This window comes from Barbus barbus (assembly GCF_936440315.1).
Source record: "Barbus barbus genome assembly, chromosome: 12".
Lineage (NCBI taxonomy): Eukaryota > Metazoa > Chordata > Actinopteri > Cypriniformes > Cyprinidae > Barbus > Barbus barbus.
This window is the reverse complement of record NC_136740.1, coordinates 565,001-583,711: the sequence shown is the minus strand read 5'-3', so window position 1 is coordinate 583,711 and position 18,711 is coordinate 565,001. Positions and strand designations below refer to the sequence as shown.

The window sequence follows — 18,711 nt, the reverse complement described above, 5'->3', positions numbered from 1 at the left end:
GCATATATTTTAGAATCGATGCACATCCTGTTTTCTTCTATCCAATGTTTTTTTTTTTTTTCATATCCAAAAATTGACAAAAAATATAGTTATATAGTTATTGATCACAAATTTTCTGTGGTGTTAGATTGGACAGGACTGAGTATTTCTCTAACCAATTGTAGACAGGAGACAGTGCTATAAACCACTGTACAGTATTACTGTCTACTGCTACTAATTACAAATGTGAACAGGAAGTGTAACAGTGGCCATTATTACACAATCAATAGTTATCAATGACCTCATCACTTTGAAATACTTAAAATTCCAATATTGTACATGCTACAGCATATTCTGCAGTAACAGTAAGAGCTGTACAGCAGTAATGCTGTTACATTGTGTGTGCACTTTCATCTGGTGACACAGTCACTAAAAAATACACACAACACAGAGGTACAGTAGTATATATTTAATAGTTTTACATCAAAATCACAACCGAACCAAGTCTCAATTTAAGCTTCAATTAACCCAGATTCAAGCACACAAGGTTGTCTTTCAAGGATGCAGTGGATGCTGGCCTGAAAACCAAAAAACGCTCACAAATGTTCTTTGTATGTGGCTTGAATTCATTACAAACAGGAGTTTCTGATCATGGCCTGTGAAGGACGTTTGCCCTGCAGGTAGTTCTGCAGCGAAAGCCTCTTTTCCTCCACCGCTACTCCTGCCCAACAGAGAATTCGGGTTTGTGAATTCTCTGAGCCCGTGGAGGACGGCAGATAGAGTCAATGTGGGTAAGCTAAGACTAGGGGGAGTACAAATCCCTCAAAGAACTTAAGGCTGGCTGTAGTCCCCTGCGCTAGGCTGCGGTGGGAACCCAATCAAAGGAAAAGGTGCCTGTAAGGCAGATCAGCCTAGAGCTCAAATTGATTTACACACAGAGAGAGAAGCAGGAAGGATTCGAGGCAGTAAAACGGTGATGTACACAACTAAACGAACAACATTTAGCTGCCTTTATTTCAGTGAGGACTGGAGGATGCGAGGCGCTTTCAGACTGATGTTGGAAGCATGTTTTAACTTAATTCTGCTTCCTCTGGTTATTTTTCAGATGCTGGACCTTATCACCTAAAGTCTTAATCGATACAAGAGGAAGCAAAGTGCGTTCTGTACAAAGCATTTGGAAATCAAAACGCAGACAGCTTTCGCCGACATCCAAATTGCTAGTCGTGGAGTTCTCGACGTCTCAAGCCAAATTTCTTGACTTCCCTGCGTTTGCTCTCTGCACACACTGAGAAATCGCCTCAGACCATGTTCCACATCAAAAACAACAGCAGAGGAAGAGCGATTCACCTGTTCCCCTCTCTGCACGTCTGCATTCACAGCGAATCGCTGAGCCACAGTAGAGTTCAGAGATCAGCTTTGAAAATAAGGCCAGGGGTCGCAGTTCGCCGCAGCTCAACGCCCCGTGGCAACTGGAATAGTAATAGAGTTGCTGGGATCCGGCCCGGGCTGCTGTGAGGAGATGCTATTGTTTATGGGCCTCTAGGGCTGGAGCGAAGCAGAGAGGCAATGAGGCACCTCTGGCTCCTCTGTGCTGATGCTGGATTTCTCAGGCTCCTCTTGAGGACTTCAGCATTCCTTTCTGTGTGAACTTTGGCCGTTACAGTTTCGCGCTGCGTCCTGCCCACCAGTGATGGATGTTCGTTCTGAGCCAGGCGCCAAAAAGCAGTTTCTGAGGGAAGAAAACAAAGTACATCATGGTTTGCAATATATCTTACAGAGTCCATGGGTAATGAAGAACTGCAAATAAAATATACATCATACAGAAAGTGAATCACCAACATCAGCCCAAGCAGCGATGACATCAGGAGTCAGGCTGAGCTCACACTTCTCTGACTGTGTGTAGAGCTGAATTTTGAGTACGCATAGAATAAAGAACCTGCTACCCTCAATAACCAGTGAACAACAGAACACTCTTGGAATCCCACAATGCAATGCAACTTTCTTTTCTGTTTCCAGTGTGATACAGTATGTGACAAATGATCTTGATCACTCACCATCAGACTGTTAAAGTCATTTTTACCCAATGTTAAAAGAATGAAATAATTATTTCCAAGACGATATCTGAATGCCATTTGCAGAGTTATATACAGTACGTATTGGGGACAATTGTTGGTTTCACTTTATTCTGATGGCCCCTTTAACACATTCTGTTGACTATAAGTAACATTGCACCTACAACTCTCATTAGAGTGTTAGTAATGTATTAGTAGACTGGTAGGGTTAGGGTTAGGGTTAGAATAAGTTGACATGTACTTGCAAAGTTACTTACAGTCAGAAGAGTATCTGTTGGGAGTCCATCACAATAAAAAGTTAGCAGATATGAAGCAGACAGTCTACTAATACTCTAATGAGAGTTTGTTGACATGTAGTTGCAACATTACTTAGAGTCAACAGAATATACAAAAGGGACCATCAAAATAAAGTGTTACCCAATTGTTGCGCTCTTTGTTTCACAGACTACTTTCCTCACTTAGGGTCATGCCTGTAAAGTGTCAATGCTCTGATGTGCTGTGCAATGTGTGCATGAAATTTACGTTACTATTACAGTGTTTGCGGATCAAATTTGACCTGCATATTTCATGGTTAAAGGCAGCTGAACAGAACCAAAATAAAAACTTTTTCTTTGAATGTATTTTGTTATGTCAGTTTCTCTGCTATACTCTGAGGGTGTTTAAATTGTATGCTTTTGGAAGATGCTTCTATCCAAAGAAATGTGCACTGCTTTAAAAAACTACATTCTTAATAGTTAATGCTTGTGGAAATCAAACCCAGAATCTTGCACTGTGAACATCTTTCTTTACTGCTTTCAACACTTCTGTTGCTCACATTGTATTATAATTTTTTTGTTAAAAACAGTTGGAATACCATTTATAGTATTCTTAATTTGTGAAAACAAAAATATTTTAAAAAGTTGTTATACAGCAGTTCAGAATTGTACTGAATCTGATTTAACCCCCTCCATAAAAACTGTCCCCAGAATTTGAACCTAATACATGAACCTATTACATCCTGCATAATATTCAGCAAGTAGCATGCCAGTATTCCCTTCTGAAAACAGACTGGCTTGCAATCCTTCAGCATAAACAACAACGTCTTGGAGTTACACAAACTGTGGTGCCTTTGCTTTGCGGTCTAGCAAACCTTTGTGAGTTTGACACATATATAAGTTCAGAAAACCAATGGTTACATCATCGCAATTAGCTGAAAACAGCACTGGCCACAACAAGGGGTCACATGACCATGTATTCCATACAGTCACCATGTTCTCAGAGCAGTCGGAGCCAAAATTTAATCTAAACCATGTCATCGCGAGCCACATATGTACACATGAAATTACAGTGCGCTGCAGTAATTGGTCACGTCGGCAAGAGTAAAGGTGGATGTAGAGGGTCTCACAGCAGGGGTTGAGTGAGTCAGTAGATGATGTGAGGGTCTCTGGCTTCCAGAGATTCAGAGGAGCCTGTGGTCAAACCAACGGGGTCTATTTGCAGGATTTGACTGTAATGTCTCAACATCAGTCAGACGCCTACATGAGGAGCGTCACACTCATAAATTGTCACTTTTCTGACAGGTGCGAGACCTAAACTTGGATACCGGATGTGTGTATGCTGGTCAGTGAAATCCTTCATGTTAACAAACTAAGACTGCTGATGTGATGTTAAACTAGCAGCCTGAATCAATCACACCGTCCTCTACAAATATAATGAGCGGCAAGGTGTCAAATGTAGCGTTTCACAGAAATGCTTGAAGTTATTAGTGATTCTGAGGCTCCTCGTGTTGGAGGAGTTCCATAAAAGAGTGAGCGATTGCCATTTGTTACGGATATTGTAAAATTCACTATAAATAAAAGATGTAATCCAAAAAGTACCCTTTATCATATTCAAAAGTCCTCATTAAGCATTCAAGCCAAGTCTCGTTTCCTCTCCGAATGCAATTAAGTGTGAGCCTTTAAGGATAAAGTAAGCTTGTTAATAAGTTCACAGAGTAATGAAAAACAGCCTTTTCTTTATTGCTGAAGTGAGAATACTGAATCTAATAACAGGTCTGTGAAACATCAGCGGCTCTGAGCTCTGCACCTGCCAACTTCTTGGGGTTAAAAATGGAGCTGTGTGTTTTTCTCATTAGACGTGCAAACTTCGGCTCTGACATCTGGGATCTCCACGACAAATAAACATACATGATTAAATATCCTAGCGTAGCGATGTTGACTCATGATGGCTGTTCACGGAAAGTTTAAGTACTGTCAGTGGGAGAAGTCCTCGCATTGAGACGACGAAAGCCAAAGATATTCAGGGAAATTCAAGCTGTTGAAACGTTTTGCAGATTCAAGCCAGAAAAAGGAGCATGTAAACTTGCCGACCTTTATCTCGGGAACAGTTGGGGTTAGCATTGTGAAAATGGTGCAAATGGATATGAGGACAATCTGAGGACGCGGGGAGAGTTACAACAAAATCAAGGATGCTGACGTCATCCAAAGGCAATTTAGTCTAATTGTGGTAATTTCCTTTTCCAGTGTGCTTGGATTCTGATGATTGTCGCTTGTGGCTATATTTCCAGATTGTGATAAGAAACAACTGTTCAGTAAGTTTTTGAATCTGACATCTGCTGAACCTTCAGCTCAGCAGCAGATTCATATGCGATACAGGTGGCATATGTAAAGCACAGTGGTAATAAAGCATTGCACTCATAACGCTGCTCTGGGAGCCTGTCAGTGAGAAAGAGCCCAAAAAGGGCTGTGGAAACAATTTCCTCATCCATGCCTCGGGCCAGAGATTAGAAAGTGTCAATTGTACATGATGTCAGTCTCACTTACCATGAGGAGCATTTATGCATGAGGCTATCAGGGAGATGGAGTGGACGACAGCGGATGATTTCAACATCGTTCGGTGCCACTGTCCACCGCTGGACATGACAGCTGCCCGACACATAATGAATTGCGTTCGCCAAAAACAACAGCTAGATGCACTGGCCTTATTTATTGACTTTGCTGCTGCTCACACAAACCCCACACCAAGCAGCCCCCAGCAGATTCAGCGGAAACACGTCTGTACAACCTGACAACTTCCACATTGGTTCTGCTAGTGGAGGGAGGGCGACTTGCTATTCGTTAATCTTGTTTGTCGAGCTTGTGCTCAAACTCTGGCAAAACGCTTAACTTTGACTTCAAGGACATTTGTTTATTCTTGGATGGGAGCCATTTTTATCAGAGCTGTGTGCATAAAGCGGGCTTATTTAGCAACCGACGTGATGCTTTGAATATGTGGCCCCCTTGAATCCAGATGTCAGAAGAAAAGAATGCCTGCACCCTGCGAAGGTCTTCTTTCTCTGTCCCAGAAAACCTGAGAGGGGAGTGAATTCCCGCTGAGCAGGAGCATGGATCATGGTAATTGCCAGCGGTACCTTGGGGCCAGAGCGATGAGCTCATTATTTTTCCCAAAACCCTTAAGTCTCGCAAAACAACAGCCGGCCAACTGCGGCTCTCGGTGGAGCGGTGGCAGTCGTGGGCGTGTGTTTGTGCGCGTCCGTGTCATCTTCCAGACATCCACTCTGCTGAAGCGTCTGCGAGTTCTTACTGTTTTCATGATAATAAGCAAGTCAAATATAGCTAGTTACAAAATAAAAACCATTTCTCACACATCCTCACGTCTCTGACTTGAAAAGCAATGTGTTCTCTTTGAAAATCATGTTTTGCTTAAGTTGCATCCCTCTCATTGATATGCTGAAGAGTACAGACTATAGTATCCATCTATCTATCTCTTTAAAAGAACAATCTCTGTGTTCCAGTTGTATCCTAAATACTGTGTGAGATTGGAATAAGTGTGTCTCAAAGCATAGTATGTTGAAAAGAGTATGCTAAAAGTGCCAGGATGGTCTACTATTTCACGTAGATTTTTGAAGTGTGGATCTGTCCATACTCTGATGGCTTATATTGACCACAATCCATTGTGCTTTGGTGAAGGATTCGGTTCAGAACTACAAACACAAATAAAAAGTGTTTAAAGAAACTACAAACATGGTGGATGTGCACGACTGACGGTTAAGTAGAGAGGTTTGGATAAAGGGGTTTGAATTACAATTGATCAACATTTAACCTGGTTTTATATATGTATATATGTTATCTGTGATATATTAAATCTCCAACAACAGTGTGAACTTTCATAAACATCCGTTTGGTCATTAACTTTTAAATGCATCATTATGCAAAAAATATGAGCAGAGTTTCTCCGCTTAAAGATCCACAGCTGGAAGATTAACAAGCTGCTTCTTTTCTCTCCAGTACAGTAGGAAGTTAAATGAAATGAAATATGAAGGATATTAACTGTGACATGTTGATTGACAGGCCGGTTTATAGTGACAGGGTGCATGTAACTGTGCGACAGAGCGTACGTTAAAGACGCAACTGTATGACGTGATAGTTTATCCCAAAGCGTGCCTAATGTGTAATTTTTCCTCACCAAAAGAGTACATACTTTAAATTAGTAGTATAAGTAGGCACATTGGGATGCAGCACCAATCTCTAGCAAAGTTTTCATGGAGTTCCTGTTCTGAGCGTGGCTCGTATCGTATCGGTCACTACTTAACAGATATAAATAGTGAACGGAGCTGATACGGTGTGGATTGGAATCGAAAGCCTTCTAAATCCAATACAGCTTCATTTATAGTACCAGGACATGCTTTTGAAAATGCAGCAGACTCTATAAGAAGAAAGGAGAAATACTGTATAAGGAAAATGTTCTAACATTTTATGCTTTTAAAAGCCCTTTAGATAACCTGATATCTGTATATGTATCTATATTTAGATATCTGTAAAACAAAAATAGTTTTGTTATTGTTTTAATTTTTTTTTTCATCAGATTATGTGGCTTCTGAATGGCTGTCAATGGAGACTCATTCTTCAGCTCCAGTGTGTAGTTTCAGCATCTACCAGCAGAGAAACGCTTTATGACACACACACACACACATTTTTATTTATTTATTTATTTTATTTTATTTTTTTGCATTTAATGTGAACTATCAGTGTAATTAATTAGCTTCACAAGCACAATTAAGGCATAATTTTAGCCCCGGAAGCAATGGTTTGAAGTTAACACGTCTTAATGCTGGATGTGTTTCATCTTTTGTCTTCTCCAGATGTTAACTGATGGACTGGAGTGGTGTGGATTATTGTGATGTTTTTAATGTAATGTAATGTTTTTACAAATTTTTAATAGGCAGAATGAGGATGTACAGCAGTTTGTTAGTATAGTCCATATCTACACCATTCTAGAAGCATCGTTCTTCATCAACAGTCATTCAAAACTAATATGCTTTCTGACTAAATCAAATACAAATGAAAGCAGCATCCAAACCAAAAAGCCTGATTCTCCTCCTACACTCTTAAAAATAAGAGTGCAGATGTTAAAGGTTCTTTATGAAACCATTCAGACAAAAAAAGCTTTGTCTATGGCATCGTGAAGCACCTTTATTTTTAAGAATGTAAGGCTTTTATTCATACATTCTGTGCCATCACAGCTCAATCACAGCCACTTGTAAAGGTCTCTGAAACCTGAAATCAAATATGTTTCATAATGGATGGGTTTTGCAACATCAGCACTTTAAGACTCTTAATTTGTCTCATATTTGATGTTGTTTGCATCAAGTCTGTTGTTTTCCTGTTTATTACTGTAAAGCTGCTTTGAAACGATCAGTACTGTAAAAAGTGCTATAGAAATAAAGATGACTTGACCTGACATTGAAAACAGAAATCATAATGTATGTCATTCATTAGATTAAACATTTCTCATGCCATGATCATCCAGAGTTATACACTTTACATCAGAACCAGCACAATAGACAGTTTTGTTTTTTTGTCTTTTCCTGAAAAACCTGGATAGGCTGTTTCAACCGAGAGGAACATTTTAATGTTCAGAGACTTTTTCCGTAGCTCAGGAGAGATTTTAATTATCAACTTTATATGAGATGTTTCTCCTGAAAGTCCTAAGAATAAATAAAAACAGACACAAATGAATCAAGATGTCATAGAGTAAAAGTTTGACGCTATATCATGCAGTCAGATCATCAGCTTTTTCTCAGGAGAAACATCTGAGAAGCAGACAACATCTCCATGTGATCTCACTGCTGTCAGGAGAAAGACATGAAGATGCGACTGTGCTCTCTGCTTATGCATGTGTGTTTGTTTCAGACAGACAGACTGAAGCAGATCTCTGGACCGGGATGAACATGAGGGTGATTTTCTGAGAGAGCCAGTAAAACAGATTGAGGTGGGTGGTCTGAACCTCTCAACTCCAGCAGGTTTGAGCAGCTACAAATGTTCCCAAAGCATTGCCTAAACCTGGAGATTTTCCATTCTGTGCGTGTTTCACCTACTACATCCCAGCCTACAGAAGAACTGGCCAAAAGAAGACAATGTTTGCGTTCTGCTCATGAGTGAGCGATCGCTCGCTATAGCCTCTGAGAGCAGCAGCTCTTGGAAGGCCGTCTGGATTTCTGCATTTGGAGGCATCCTGCCAAATACTCAACTGTCATTCTGCCATCAGAGGAAGGTAAATACGTTAATTTACGTCCGATTAGGTTACTGAATTCCAAAAAATCCCACCTGAGAAAACAAACAGAGCAAAGCAGCACATTCTGAGTGCTGAAGAAGGAATGACGTTGATTTAGTCATTTGAAACTGCATAAGCGTGTGTTTCGTAAAGAGGTCGTGAATATGAATATCATGTATGTAAGTAGGGCTCTAGTTAATCACAGCTGTTCATTTTAATCTAAATGCTGCTCTCTTGACATTATTTTTATAATTACTAATTACCATGTTACCATTTCTGAGAAATGAAATACAGTGCAATCCTCTCATTATTATGAGCTGTGCTTCATTAATCTTGCAAAAAATTGAAGACAGACAGTAAATACATACACTATATATGCAATATATGCACACACACATATATATAGGAGTTATATGTGTATATACAGTTACATTTAGGAGTTTGCGCAAAGTGAATCTCAGGTACTTTAATAAAGCAATAAAGCAAATTGTCAAATCATAAAATGCATATTTATATAAGTCACTCTTGCCACTAAATCAATGTATTTATCTATTTTTGGTGAATTTTATATAAAAACGCTATTATAAATAAAATAAAATAAAATGTTTCTATGTACTTTTAAGAAAAGCTATGACCAAGGCCTAAGAAAAAGAGAGAGCTTTGTATTTAATAATTCCCCGAACTGAAGCTGACTATTATTGCTCGCAGCAGAGAAAGACTCGCTCAGATCAGCTTGTGTCCGTCAGCAGCGCTTGATCCATTTGCAGAGGTTCAAAGAGTCGTCAGTGTCAGGAAAGCACTTCTCCTGTGTTTTTCTGGAGTGGATTAATGGAGATGTAAGTAGTCCTCTTACAGAGGACTTACGGAATCTTGGCCAACACATCATCTTTCCTCAAAGTATATTCAAAATAATCCACATCCATCTTCAGACATGCAATCAAAAGCATCATGGTCACCTCTAAAAGGTAGCTGGTTCACTGCAAGGAACTCGACGACATCGATTATTGATGATAAGTAGTATCTATTGCGTTCCAAATGTTCTGCATTGATTAAAGTTGTGATTTCTTTACCGATCTGAATCCGTCTCTCCTGTTCTTTTGACGCTGAATGTTTATTAAGTCCTTTCCCAGTTTCCACTGCAGGCTTCCAGTCGCAAAATCCAATAATCGTAAATGTGGTGTCTGTAGCAGAGGAGGGCGCTCGAAACGTTCTGTATGGGTAGCAGAATTCAGCATCTGCATGAATAGAGTACTCCAGCCAGTCTCTCCTACTATACCTGGAGCTGTTGAATGATCTTTTTTAGCCTAAGAAAACACGTGCAGGAAAGTTTTTTAAGATTACTTGGTTGGGTTTCTTAACTCCTAGGTCCCCTGGTGCTGCCACCTGTGACGACCCTTGCTTGAGACCTTGGCAACTGGAACGCTGGCCTCTGCACCATTGTCGGGAGTTGAATCACTGTCTTGCGAACTGCAACACCCAGGGCTTTCGCCTAACGTTACATCGCTGCTGCCCTCTCCTGCCAACTTTGGTGGTTTTTGATTAAAGAAACGCCGTATATCCATAGCACTAAAACTATATTTTCCCAGCCTGTTTTAAGGATATTTCTATGTTTTTCTGATGAACAATGAAAGCCTCACTCCCGCAGGTCAGTAATTCAGCAGCTGGACAGATGGCTGGTGTGTTTCACTCACACTCGTCCTGTGCTCCTGCACTCTTCTCAAAGCCTCCATGTGCTGGACAGATCAGAGCAGCTGCACTGGAGGAGGAAGGTCGTGAGAAAGCCATGCGACTGGGAGAGAAACACGGAAAGAGGAAACGAGACAAACTGTGGGAAACTAAACCCAAACACATACAAGGAAGAAGTTACAACTCAACAGCATTCGCTGGCAGCACACCAGAGTAGAATCACACAAACACTCGCCACGTATTTACCCACCAATCACAGTAATGATCTCTGGGCTGTTGATTGAGCGCAGAAGAATCCACGCCGATGCTCCTCGAGACGGACGAGAGGAGCGCACACTGAGGTTTTTGGAGGGCGCTCTTCACCACAGAGAAGAGATGCATGAGGAGTCACAGGAACCAATGAGATGAAGGGAATTCAGGTTCGCTACAGAGTTTAGTGGGTCAAGTCCGGCTGAGGACAGCAGCAGCCAATGTGACGAGCTCAGCGAAAGAGAAAACGATGTGCTGCGTGAATACAGACACACGAAATGTGATCGTCTGGTGTGAAACGAGCTGATTGGTTTTATACATGTGCCGGCTGGTTCAGCATATAGTCAGCACAAACATTTATCTTTATACATTTGGCAGACGATTACCTAAAATTACTTATATCAGTATTTGATTCTCTAAGAATAAAACCCATAACCTTCATGTTACAAACAAGATACCTTGCCAGATGAGCTACAGGAACAGCAAAGATGCTTCATATTTTAATAACTACACCAATCGACCCCTTTCACATTTCCAGGGTTCTCAGAAGTGGAAGCAGTCATAGCTGGGAAAATTTAACTGGAAAATGAAGAATAATCAAATTGGCTGTGCAAGTTATCGCAACTCAAATTCTATTAAACTCAAATTATATAAAAAATGTGCATTAAGTCTTGTTGAAATGAGTTAAATAAAGTTGAGTTAAAGTAATAGAAAAAAAAAACGTCTCAGGTTACGTATGTAACCATGGTTCCCTGAAGGGAACGAGAACCATGGTTACATACGTAACCTGAGACCTTCCCTTCCAGGAACTTCGAACTGCGTCCAGCGACGCTTTGGGAACGAGATACCAACGTCGCCAGACTGACAAGTCCCTGCCTGGTGTCAGGACAATAGGACGGATGAGCCTGGAGTGGCTCGGATGTCGAGGTTATAGAACCTGGCGAAAGTCAGGGGTGTGGACCACCCAGCAGCGTTGCAGATGTCCTGAACTGGGACACCTGCCTCGGGTCGAGTGCGCTCTGACTCCCAGCGGCGGGGGACGCTCAGAGGCCTCGTATGCCAGAGTTGTGCTTCTCCTGGTCTGGCTCCCTGAAGGGAGGAGGACAGAAGGCCTGGAGTACGACTGGCTGTGGTACGACCGATGGGACCTTAGGTACATACCCCACGCGGGGGTAGAGAAACACTTTCGCCATGCCGGGCGCAAAGTCAATAGAGGCCGTAGACAGGGCCTGAAGGTCACTCACCCTCCTCAGAGAGGTGATAGCCAGCAAGAAAGCAGTCTTAATGGTGAGGAGTCTATCAGTTATCTCCTCAATAGGCTCAGGGGCCACACCCACAGCTTCCATAACTCCGGGCGAGGGTGCACGATAGTGCCCCTGGCCTGTGAGAGGAGATCCCTCCTGACGGACACTTCCCACGGAGTGCCGTTGAGGAGAGAAATCAGGTCCGAGAACCATACTCGGCCCGGCCAGAACGCTGCTACTAACAGTAGACTGACCTCGTCCCGGCGCACTTTCGCCAGAACTCCCGGGAGCAGAGCGATCGGGGGAAAGGCGTACAGACGAAGCCTCGGCCAAGTCTGTACCATAGCGTCCAGTCCCAGAGGAGCTGGAGGAGCTAGAGAGAACCAGAGGGGACACTGTGCTGACTCTCGAGTCGCAAAGAGGTCCACCTGTGCCTGGCCAAAAACTCTCCAAATCTGCTTCACCACCTCGGGGTGAAGCATCCATTCCCCGGGCCTCGGCCCCTGTCTCGACAGGACGTCTGCTCCCACATTGAGATGCCCAGGAATGTGCATAGCTCTCAGTGATAGGAGCTTGCCCTGGGACCACACAAGGATCTGGTGTGCCAGCTTGTACAAGGGGCGCGACCGCAGACCTCCTTGGTGGTTGATGTAAGAGACCACTGCCGTGCTGTCGGTGCGGACCAGCATGTGGTGATCTCTCAGGTCTGGGAGGAAGCGCTTGAGTGCACGGAACACAGCTAGGATCTCTAGCCAGTTGATATGCCACGTCAGGTGGCGACCACTCCACAGACCGCGAGCAGGGTGGCCACTCATGACCGCACCCCAACCGGTGAGGGAGGCGTCCGTCGCAAGCGAGACGCGGCGACAAGGAGCTCTCAGCACCGGGCCCTGAGACAAGAACCATGGGTTCCTCCACATGTCTAAGGCACGAATACAGCGGCGTGACACTTTGACAGCGCGGAGCGGGTTTCCCCTCAGGGAGACCTCCCTGGTCTTGAGCCACCACTGTAGGGGTCTCATGTACAGCAGGCCGAATGGAATCACGTTGGACGCAGCTGCCATAAGCCCAAGCAGCCTCTGCCACTGCTTGACAGGGAGTGACTGGCCCTCTTGCTGACTGCCGTGAGGATCGACTCGATCCGAGCAGGGGACAACCGAGCCTGCATCGTGGTCGAATACCACACCACGCCTAGATAAGTGGTTCTCTGAGCTAAAGAAAGCGCACTTTTCCTGGCGTTTAGTCTTAACCACAAGTCTTTCATGTGGGCGAGAACGACATCTCGATGCCGAATCGCCAACCGCTCTGATCGAGCGAGGATCAACCAATCGTCGATATAATTGAGTATGCGGATGCCCTGCAGTCGCAACGGGACCAGTGCCACATCCACACAATTGGTGAAAGTGCGGGGTGAGAGTGCTAAGCCGAAGGGAAGAACCCGATACTGGTACGCTTTGCCCCCGAAAGCGAACCTCAGGAACTTCCTGTGAGAAGGAAGGATGGAGACATGGAAATAGGCGTCTTTGAGGTCTATCATGACAAACCAGTCCTCGGACCTGATTTGAGACACGACCTGCTTGACAGTGAGCATTTTGAACTTCAGTTGTCTGACTGAGCGGTTCAGCAGACGCAAGTCCAGTATGGGCCCCAGCCCCCCATCCTTCTTTGGAACAATGAAGTACCGGCTGTAGAAGCCGATGTGAACTTCGTGAGGAGGAACCAACTCGATGGCTTCCTTCCTCAGCAAAGTAACGACTTCCTGTTCCAGCACCAGAGCCTGCTCGGGGAGGACCGCAGTCGCAAGAACCCCGTTGAACGGCGGGGATGACCCGCCGAACTGAATGCGATATCCATTTGCTATGGTATGCAGGACCCAACGAGACACATTCGGCAGCCGCTGCCAGGCTGCCAAACGATCTATTAAGGGAATCAGTCTCTCGAGACTGACCTCTGGTGTAAGATACGCGGCCAGACCGCTGTCTCCATGCGGCGCACCGGAAGGAGACGCGTGATCTGGCGGCTGAGGCGAGTTTCTCGGCTCCGCTGTGCTTACGGGCGGAAAGACCTGAGATAAACACTCGCTGAGACCAGCTGTGCCCTGGGACAACGGCAGGGTTGGCACCGGGGGGAGACGGTCACTGTGTACCGCGGTGTAAGCCGCTCCACCCCAGTAGGGGTCGCCCTCCACGGTCCTGGGGCTCGCCGTAAGGACCTATTGCGCTTCCCTACTCGAGGAGCTGGTATGCGGAGGACGCTGCGCCCGCCCAGCAGCCCCCTGCCGCATACCCTCTGCCCACATTAAAAAAGATGTTGTACGCAGAGGCTTAGTGGGCAGCGCAGAAGCCTTCAAAGACAATGCCGTCGAGGGAGACAGCTAGCTCACAAGCGTCTGCTCGACCGGCGGCATCGCCCTGTACCCGCGCTCATTCAATTCCCTAACGCTGCCATAATAATCAGCGGAGGGAATGAAAGGTCGGGACGAAAAAGGTTTCACCCATGATCTCGACACCTCGGTGTGGAGATCGGGGAAAACGGAAGGTTCCTGTGTAGAGGTGGCGGCCGCGAGCGCCGAAAACGCTTATCCAAACGGCTAGTCTGCAGCTCAGATGCTCTCTGGGGGACCAGCTGATGTCAAGCTTGGCCACTGCCTGAGTAACCACCTCTAAAAGCTCCTCATATTGGCGAAAGAGGCAGCAAAATCTCGTGAACGCTCGTCACATCAACCTCCTCGGAGGAAGAAAGACGCAGCGTCAAGCCCTCGTCTCGGGGGGAAGAGACCGCTTACGGGAGATACGGGAGGAGATAAGGACATACCCGTCTCACTCTCACCAGCCAGATCAGCCTGCGAGCCCCACGAGTAGAAGGCCTTGGCAGAAGCGGGACCGAAACCGCGTGGAGAGCTCGTGAAGGCTCCCTCCTCGAAGAGAGCCCTCCGGGTGCGGAGTGTAAGCAGCGACAGCCGCTCGCAATGAGGGCAAACGGCTCCCTCGAGAGCCGATGCCGCATACTCCGCACCCAGGCAAACCACGCACAGATTGTGTGTGTCCCCACTCGTAATATAGCGAGGACAGGGACGAACACACAACCTGAAATGCGATCTGGAATCGCCCTTGCATTTGGGTATCTTTTTATTTTTGAAAGACTGACAACACCAAATAAGACTGACACACACAGAGCGCTTTGCTGAATGACAAAAAGCTGACGCCGGCTCCGCCACACGTGCTTATATACTTCCTGGTCGTGACGTCACCCACGCCCGTGACGCCTCGCCCTCCTTCGGACTGATTACACCTGATATTCAGAGCATGGTCACGCTGATGGCATTCCCAAAGCGTCGCTGGACGCAGCTCGAAGTTCCTGGAAGGGAACATATGTTGCTATGACTCACTGATCGTGTTATTTCTTTACTCATATAAATATCATATTATTATTTTTTTTTTTTATTTATCATTTTGCATTCCTATTTGCCCCAATAGCAAAAGAAAAAATCCACAATAGAGTTTATATGACGTCAAAAAATAAGAAAATCTATGGATTTGCCGTCATTCCATCAGCCATTGTGTTAGAAATATTACACAGCAGTGTTAACTAGTTTACTGTAATTTAATGTCAAGGTAATACAACATATAGTCTTATAAATATACATTATAAATAAACAAATATTTATATATATTTACAATGTTCATAACTGTGAAATGCATCTTAACAGCCTGTAAAAAGTATCCATAACACTGAATATTGCATCAGTCGATCAACTATAAGTCACTCTGACTGATAATCACTGATATTATGCAGACACTCCGGCTGTGTGGTCTTTGTTCCTATCAGATAATGAATGCAATCAGCCAAAATCCTGCTTCCTGCTGTATCCTGTACATTGAAAACATGGATATGTTGATATCAAACATAGACACACAGGAACCAGACCTCAGACCTCGTACACACCAGCAAACACCTTCCCACAATGCTAAAATGCATGCTTTTATATGAAACATCAGGGAATCAGACCTTGAACTGAGTTAAATTTAAAGAGGAAAAAAACGCTTATACATATAAAAAAAAAAACTGAAAATCAAATGTATCTGTTCATACAGCAGTAGTTATTTCATTTCACTCTCAGACTGAAATACAGTATTGTGTTTTGTTTTTCAACAACAATAGTGGAATATGAGAGAAGTACAGCAGGTGTCAGAGTGCAGCTGCAGATCTGTGGACCAACACACACACACACACAATGAGATTCTACTACAATGAAAACATTGTTGTCAAATGAGGTTTTATATCCTGCTCATTTGGCATTCAAGGAAAAAGTCAGGTTTGAATTAATTCTAAGAAAACAAACAAATAAATAAATAAATAACCAGACAGATTTAGTCTAATTGAGTCTAATTATTGCTACTATACAGATACATGTGAAGATTTTTTATCAAAATTTAAATCAACTAAACAAATATGAGTGTTAAACCTCAACTATAGAAAATGCCTTTTTGAGGTTGTAAATAAAACTAATATTGGAGTATGTTTTATTACAAAATACTATTTCAGTCCTACTGCTTGAAAGGGGTCATGAACTGCCTTTGTTTGTTTGTTTGTTTTTTATTTTGTGCTGTTCTCTGAGGTCCACTTATGTTATCAATATTTTTACATCAAAAAACAATTAACCCTTAGATGCATACCTCGGGTCTTTACCCGGGACATCATTTACTACCCTCTCCCTCCTTTAGTTTTTAAAGTTAGACATCAACTTTCTTAGTATTCCTCAGAGCGCGCGCATTGAAAAAAATAGCACCGGACACACTGGGCTTTTTGATAGACTTTCTGAAACCGTTCTATGAAGCACAGCGGGAACTTGAGAGAGACAAGTATCCAACACTTAATAGTGTGTGTCTCTGGTGTGAGAAACTGAAACGCCACTGTCAGCCCAATGCCCTGGACTCCCCTCAGCAAGGTGTCGTGCGTAAACGGCACAAAGACTGGCTCGCACGTAAAGTAATAATACAGGACCTCCACAAGATCGCAACATTCTTCTGGCCAAAATTTAACCAGCTGAGAATGTTGTCACACTCAGACAGTACTGCTGGACGCACCATCAGTGAGCGCAGGACCATGCTGAAGCCATCTACAGTGGATTCAATCATTTTCCTCCACAAAAACATGTAGCCTAATCTTGATGAGTAAAGGTTTTTCAAATTATAACTAAATATTAATTGAGTCTTAAATGCATAATGTAGACAGAGTATATAGGCTAATGTTGGCATTATTCTTTTATTAAATTTCAGCTGCTATTCACCGTCACGTTGAGGCCGGATTGTGGAGGGAAGAAAATCCCGATTAGCCTGTATCTTCATTTCGTTATTGCCAAATACCCAACTTAATTTAGAATTTATCTTAATTTAATTTGTTAAGAAAGACTCATTTTTATTGGCGCGTTGGCCTATTTATAGGCTAAGTGTATGCTAGGCCTATTTAGAGTGTTGAGATGTTACGATGTTACAGAGGTCTTATTTTATTTCTTTGTTCCAACTTCCAAGTGGCCTATAGCCTACGTTAGTCATGAATAAATTATTTTAAAACATGTATAAATGAGTCATTCTTGACAAAAGGCAAAAGAGCTGTGTGCGTGCGCACATTTGAATAATGTCGGGCTGTAAACGGGTTCGGGCTTTTAAAAAGCTCTCAATCAAAATGTACTTGTCGGGCTCGGGCCCTGTCGGGCCTAACTTTTAAGCCCCAATTACAGCTCTACACTACAAGCATAATCGGCGAGTGGGGATAAACAGGCAGTGATGTAGAATCTATGGGCGGGGATAAACAGGCAGTGCTGTAGAATCGGTGGATGGGGTTAACAGGCAGCGATGTAGAATCAGTGGGTGGGGCTAAACAGGCAGTGATGTAGAATCGGTGGGCGGGGCTAAACAGGCAGTGCTGTATAATCGATGGATGGGGTTAACAGGCAGCGATGTAGAATCAGTGGGTGGGGCTAAACAGGCAGTGATGTAGAATCGGTGGGCGGGGCTAAACAGGCAGTGCTGTATAATCGATGGATGGGGTTAACAGGCAGCGATGTAGAATCAGTGGGCGGGGCTAAACAGGCAGTGATGTAGAATTGGTGGGCGGGGCTAAACAGGAAGCGATGTAGAATCGGTGGGTGGGGCTAAACAGGCAGCGATGTAGAATCTATGGGCGGGGCTAAACAGGCAGTGCTATAGAAGCAGGTATTGATATTCTTCTGTGGAGGCGGTGCTTATCCACACTATTACATCATAGAGTAGTACATTCCACAAGCTGTCGTTTTGGCAGATACAGGCACATCTCAAAATTTGAATATGTTTTTTGAAGGTCAATATTTTCTGTCACTCATTTCAGAAAGTGAAACCCATATATTATATAGATTCATTACACATAGAGTAAAATATTTCAAGCCTTTATTTCTTGAACTTTTAATGATTATGGCTTACAGATAATGAAAACCCCAAATTCAGCATCTCAGAAAATTAGAATATTACATAAGATCATAAGATATTGTCGACTTGAGTGTCCCAGAACAAAGACGGGATACTGGGGCAGAATAATTATTTTTGTTGTTTGCTGTATTGTACTGTAATAAAACATTTGGGGAGTACCACAAGCAACACTTATTACCGGTTTTTATAGTATTGTTTTGAATTGATCTCATCAGTGTAAAACTGTTCTGTAGTGTGTGTGTTTTTGACTGTTTGTGTGTCATGTCTGAGAGCAAAGTTTGGTTTTTCAGCAAGATTGAGTTGTTTTGAGTGGAGAGCTTCATTTTGACCTGAATATAGGAAGTTTGGGGAATTGAGTTAGAAGTTATGGATTCGTGTTTACTGTTTTGAGAATACGAGGCATAGTTTCAAGAAATGTGTTTAAGCAATCGAGAAAAACTGTAATATGTGGCTCAATATGCACAACATCCTCACTAAACTCACACA

At 43.4% G+C, this 18,711-nt stretch overlaps 1 long non-coding RNA gene across 1 annotated transcript in view; it reads right to left on the bottom strand.

Annotated features, from left to right (window-relative positions):
* Positions 1-434: 434 nt before the first annotated feature.
* The window catches only part of LOC306877754, a 92,402-nt gene continuing 74,125 nt past the window's right edge, over positions 435-18,711 (bottom strand). The window contains exon 7 of the long non-coding RNA XR_013784898.1: positions 435-1,708. This is a non-coding gene — a long non-coding RNA (uncharacterized lncRNA). The remainder of the gene's footprint in view (positions 1,709-18,711) is intronic.